The sequence below is a fragment of the Triticum dicoccoides genome, chromosome 4A, assembly GCF_002162155.2.
Source record: "Triticum dicoccoides isolate Atlit2015 ecotype Zavitan chromosome 4A, WEW_v2.0, whole genome shotgun sequence".
In the NCBI taxonomy this organism is placed as follows: domain Eukaryota; kingdom Viridiplantae; phylum Streptophyta; class Magnoliopsida; order Poales; family Poaceae; genus Triticum; species Triticum dicoccoides.
Genome location: NC_041386.1, coordinates 220,498,991 through 220,505,686, shown reverse-complemented (window position 1 = coordinate 220,505,686; position 6,696 = coordinate 220,498,991).

Genomic DNA, 6,696 nt, shown 5'->3' with positions numbered 1-6,696 from the left:
GCCGGCGTTGCCACGAGCTTCAGCCATCGCTTAGATGGAGGCGATAAAGGTGAGGAAGAGGATGCAGTGGGGGAGAGCGAGACGGTGCGATGGAGGCAGTGGAGGAGAGCGAGATGGCGCTGGTGGGGGGAGAAAGATGATGCGGCAGGGAGTGGATTTGGGGGGAAAACCTAGGGGGAAATGGTAGGGGCGATGCGCCGCGAGGTGGTTCCCCCTCTTTATATGATGGGACATTTCGGGCATGTCCCATGGACACGTCCTACCCCACAACCGCGATCAGTTGCATGCACCCACGTATGTGAATACCATTGTATGGTATATGTGCAAACAGTCAAAGGTGGACTCAGCCCTATGCGGCCTCACTCGTCAGAGTTAACGATCAAAGGGATTGACCCGACGACAACGTCCGTTGTAACCTGTTCTGAGGGTTTCAGGCAAGGGAGTGGGGAAGAGTGAGCAAAAGTTAACAAAGTGGGGATGAATGAGTACAACTGACGAACCAGGGGCACAGAAATAAAAATCCCTTATTTTAATGGCTCCAGATCGATAAACCTCCATGATGATGTATGGTCCTTCCCATTTAGAGAGAAGCTTTCCTGCAAAGAATGTGAAATGAGAGTTGTACAAAAGAACATATTCTCCAACTTTGAATTCCCGGTTTGTTTTGTCAGGCCACCTTTTAACTTTTTCTTTAAATAATTTGGCATTTTCATAAGCTTGGGTTCTGCATTCACCTAGTGAGCTAATATCAAATAACCTCTTTTCATGAGCAAGTTTGAAATCATAGTTGAGTTCTTTAATTGCCCAATATGCTTTATGTTCTAACTCAAGAGGCAAATGAAAAGCTTTTCCATAAACCACTTTATAAGGAGACATGCCCATAGGATTTTTATATGTTGTTGGGTAGGCCCAAAGTGCATCATCCAATTTCTTAGACCAATTATTTCGGAACCTATTAACAGTTTTTCGTAATATTAACTTTATTTCTCTATTGCTAAGTTCAACTTGACCACTAGATTGAGGATGATAGGTTGATGCAATTCTATGGTTAACATCATACTCAGCAAGCATTTTTTGAAAAGCACCATGAATAAAGTGTGAACCACCATCAGTCATTAAATATCTAGGGGCTCCAAACCTTGGAAAAATAACTTCTTTAAGCATTTTAATGGATGTGTTGTGATCGTCACTACTAGTTGGAATAGCTTCTACCCACTTAGTAACATTATCAACAACAACTAAAATATGTGTATACCCATTAGAGGAAGGAAAAGGTCCCATATAATCAAAAGCCCAAACATCAAATGGTTCAACAACAAGTGAATAATTCATAGGCATTTCTTGACGCTTACCGATATTACCAATTCTTTGACATCCACCATAAGATAAAATAAAATTACGGGCATCCTTGAAGAGAGTAGACTAATAAACACCAGATTGCAATACCTTGTGAGCAGTTCTATCTCCCGCATGGTGTCTTCCATTAGCTTCGGAGTGACATTCCATAGGATTTGTCCCTGTTGATGCTCAGGTACACAATGTCTAATAATACCATCTACTCCTTCTTTATAAAGATGTGGGTCATCCCAAAAGTAATGTCTTAAATCATAGAAGAATTTTTTTCTTTTGTTGGTACGTGAAGCTAGGTGGTATATATTTGGCAACAATGTAATTAGCATAGTCAGCATACCAAGGAGTGTTATGAGAAACATTTATTGCCGCTAATTGCTCATCAGGAATGCTATCATTAATAGGTTGTGGGTTATCAAGAATATTCTCTAACCTAGATAAGTTATCAGCTACAGGGTTCTCAGCTCCTTTCCTATTAGTAATATGTAAATCGAATTCTTGTAGGAGGAGAACCCACCTAATGAGTCTAGGTTTAGCATCTTTCTTTTCCATAAGATATTTTATAGTAGCATGATCGGTGTGAACAATAACTTTAGAATCAATAATGTAAGATCTGAATTTATCACAAGCAAACACAACTGCTAAAAATTCTTTTCAGTAGTAGCATAATTTCTTTGGCCACTTTCTAGAGTTTTACTAGCATAATGAATAACATTTACAATACTAGAAAAAGGCTAATTAGTGGCACACCTGTTTTGGCCATTAATGGCGCACTATAGGTGCGCCACTATTAACACGCCACTAGTAACAAGTACTAATGGCGCACCCCTGGTGCGCCACTAGTATCCCAGATAATAGTGGCACACCTGGCAGTGCGCCATTAATATGTCCCCTGGTGCGCCATTACTATGCCTCCCAGGGGGGCATATTTACCTTGTGCTCTGGGTTACTAATGGCGCACTTCTAGGTAATGCGCCACTAGTAAGTTTATTGCAGTGCACTACTAAAGTGCAGTATGGTGCGCCACTAGTATGAATATTAGGAATTTTTTTTCTTTTCTGATATTTGCACAGGTTACAAAATATATTACTGCACAGAATATAGACAGCACAACATATAAACATCAAATTTATCGAATACAAATAGAAGATTAGTCTCCGAATACAATTCATCATATTAGTCTCCGAATTCAAAAGAGCGAACAAAGTCAGAACATTACAAGTCTCGAGACCGCGAGTAGCGAGTTTGTCTTCACATTACAAGTCGATATCGATCATCTAAACTACCATCACATAGAAGAGAGATGCGGTCATCACGATGAGCATCATCTCAATGAAACTAGTCTTCATCCGGTTCCTCCTCTGCTCCCTCCTCTCTCCCGCTAGATAGCGCGTGCATCTAGCTTACGCCTCCATCCTAGTGGTGTACCCTTTGTAACTGTTACCGCTGAAACGGTGAACCTGTGTCCGACACTCCTCCCAGTCGTCGTAGACTTCGGGAACCTTACCCTTGTACATGACATACGACGGCATCTCTATGACTAGACAAATAAAACATTAGTAGCAATTCACAGACAATACATAAGCAATATATAAGTACGCAACAAAAGGATCGGAAGAGAAAAGCAACACATTAATAGCACGATTCATGGTCCTACTAATAAATAGCATCGATTACATATAAGTTGAACGACTGTCCAAACCAAAGAGACATACAAGTTCATTGAAGTGTAATTACAACATGAGCTAATCGATATTTCAGAACTACATAGCATCACTACTTTCGACTCGACTCAGGGACCGGAGCGTGGATGAAGCCGCCGTCTTTCATGATGGTCATGAAATCGTGATCGTTGTCAGCCTGCATTTGTAGCGTTGTTTCTATTTCACTGTAGGACGATTGATATCTGAGGTAGAACTGCCCCGAGGTATGAAGGACATCTTGATGGATGATTTCCGCAAACTCCGACTGGATGCGAAAGAATTCTTGTCTGAGGTCCGCGTCCTAGATTGCCGACAAGTGTGCGGCCCAATCTTTGAGACTATTTGGTAGCAGACGTTTGATTATGGTCCCGTACGATCGCCGGCATGTGATGGAGGGCATAGTAGGCATCCTTCTGACCGCCAGGCGGCTGCTTGACGCAGGGGAACATCGTTACACGGGTGAACACGTGCATGCCGTACCTAAGAATTGGCCTCCTGAAGGTGCCTCCAGATTTGGCGTAGCCGGGGAGAACATCATCAAGAACTTTCTTGATATTTGTGTAGTATTTATTCGACTGACGGTCCGAGTCGAAATACGTGGCCATGGAATAGTTCGGGCTTAAGAGGATGAGTGTGCAACGTGTGTCACTGCACAAAACACGGAATGTTATAAAAAAGATGATTGAAATCTAAGAAATCATATGTTACGGGGCAGTGAGGGGATGACTTACTCGGGAAAGTAAGGCACGAGGAAGTTATCCTTATCTAGGTTTGCCAGAATGACGCCTTCGAGGTATGAACTCGCAACTTGCCGGTCCCCAGCGCTGCCCAATACCTTGGCACACATGTAGAATGGGTCGACTATCACGATGTCCGGGGCCTTGTCTCTAATGATCCGCATCTCCATACTCAGCAAAAATAGCCGAACGAAGGTGTAGTGCAGTGGATGAAGGTTAAACATAGCGAAGATGTCATCAAACCACAAGACGATCATACCCCCGATGGCGCTATCGATAAAGCCCTTGCCCTCTGGCACATTGGCCACGAAACCGGGTATGCCACATCATTCTCGGAGAGACGCCGCTTCTCCAAAGAAAGAACACTGGCATGCAGACTCCGCATAGCACCGGTTGCAGCATTGAGCAGATTAGTCGGTAGCATCGGCCTACCTGCCACATGCATCCTCCTCGAGATATTATTAGATGTAGGTGGCCCGTCCTGAGCATAGATCATACTTGGTGCCGGCTAGCTCGCACCCTTTTATTCTTTCTTTTCCATCCCTTCTTCTTCTGCTGTAATGGGATCGAGTTCTGCTCAGAGACAGCCTTCTTGAGTGTGTTCGGGCTGATAATATTTCGCACCTCGGCTATCTGAGGCTCGGTGAAGGCGGCAGCTGGAGGCATCTCCTGAGAACTGAACGCCAGACGACGCCTGTTGCAATTTGGTTTCTCCTCGGTACCAGCTAGATCGCGATCATCTTTTGCAGGGTTGGGTTCTTCAGAAGGAGGCCCCAAGAATTCATCACCGTACCCATGTTCGTTAAAGTACTTATCAACCCTGGTAAATGTACCGTCGTCGTTCGGATCATGTGCCATATGCATGTCCGGATCGGCCATATGTTCGTCATCGTCGTCTGGTAGCGTTGCGGCGGTCTTGCCATGGCTTGGCGCTGGCACGACTAGCGGTGTTGCCTGTGGGGTGGTGTCCCCCGCCCCCAAATGAATCTGGCTCTTTGGCCAAACCATGGACCAGCCTATGCAGGCGCTGAGGGTCATCACATCATCTTTGTCGGCCCCAGGGGGTTGATACGGAGGTAACAAGTCATCGCAGCCCCGCAGCACCCGAACCAGTTGAACCCTATACACGTTGGGTTGCATCGGATTATTGTGAAACAAGCGGTTGTCTGGTTGAACGATTCTGGCGTTGGCGACATCGATAAACTCACCGTCCATGAAGTGCAGGAGAGTGCATGGAACGTCGGCGGCGCCCTACGAAAACATGTAGGGCGTCAGGGATGCCCAGTCAAAGGCAAGGAGATGAAGTCATCGGCCAAGAGGCTTATTTACTATGATGGTGTCGAGCTCGGCTAATGTCGAGGCATCGCCAACGGCGGGCGTGCAAGTGACGGAGAGGCCGCTTGCTACCGAGGTGCCGATCGGCGTATTCTTCCGACACCCAGGTGCATTAAGCTCCAATGCCGGCACCGACGCCGGAGACACCAATGCCGCCTCCGTCGGAGACACCAATGGCGCCACCGGCCCGTTGTGCGAGTTGCTGCCCGTGAATCTGGGAATCGGGGGCGGCCCCTGTTGGCCGCCCGCAATCCACGCCTGCATCGCCTCAAGCAAGGTAGGCATAATGGTGGTGATCGTCGCTCCCAATTGGTCTCGCACTTGCTCTTCGACTATCTTCGGAATCCGCGCCACTTTTGCCTTGAGTTCTTGAACCTCGCGCTCCTAGCTTTCCGAGCTGGTCTTTCTCTCGTTTCGCCCAGCGGTATAGTATTCCGACCATTTCGTGGACAAGCCTTTGCCGGCCACATGACCAGCTGACGACAGCTTACTGAGCTTATCCTTGTTTTTCATTACGTTCAACGCCCTATTTAAAGGGGTGTCGGAAGGGGAGCTCTAAGCGACCCCGCGCTACTGCTTTCAGTGTCCTGCGGAAGGAACGTGAACCATTTAGAATTTGGCTTCATTAATTAGAATGCAACCATATGGAGCTAATTACGTGGGGGTGTATTCCTTACCAGAACAAGCTCAAGTGCCTTGGTCTTCAGATCCGTGGTAAGCTCCTTGGTTACCGGGTCAATCTTGTACCGGGCCCTGACATAGTTCCTAGTCTGCTTGTCACGGTATTTCTCAAAGAGGGGCGGTAGGCCTTGCTCGGCACGCTCCACGTCCTCCTTGTCCCATATAGGTTCCGCCACTCTGTAACCGCCAGGACCGAGTTTGTGGACACCTAAGTTAAAGTCCCGCATCTCTTTCCCCCACTGACTTGATTCCACGGTTGTGTTGCTCTCGCACTTGATCTTGAACTCCAGGTAGTCATCTTTGTTGATCGAAGGATTTTTCTCCTTAATCTTCTCATAACTATCACCTTTTTCAATCATTCTCTTCACCGCGGCTCTCCAAGTAGCCAGGGCTGTGCTCATCTTCGTGAGGGTGGCACTGTTCACTTTATTCCCTGAGAAGCGTGTGTTTGTGAAGTCACCGGGGAACTTGTATCGTTCGTGCAGCTTCGTGAAGAGAAGGTTGCGCAAATTACCTTGGTCACAATGCCTTACATTCTCGGTGTTGATCGAGACGGTGCTCCAGAGAATGCACCCGAGCTGTCCCGCATACCCCTTGACTAATTCTTTGGGCGCCGTTGGATGCCCCTCGGAGGACACTTCAGTAAATTCCTCCTTGACGGTGCCGAGCACGTTCCGGCGCCGGTCCTTCCGTTGCCTCTTCGGTTGGCCGCCATCTGTGCGTGCGCTGCCATCATCAGTGGTGGCATCCTCAGCGGCACCATCAGTGGTGTCATCCCCGATGCCACTAGGGGTTGTGTAGTCAGGATCGGTGTCTTCCTCGGCGTCCTCATAGCGGTGAGGTTCTTCCTCCATCTCCTGGGACAGCTCCCAGAATGCCTTGCCCGAACC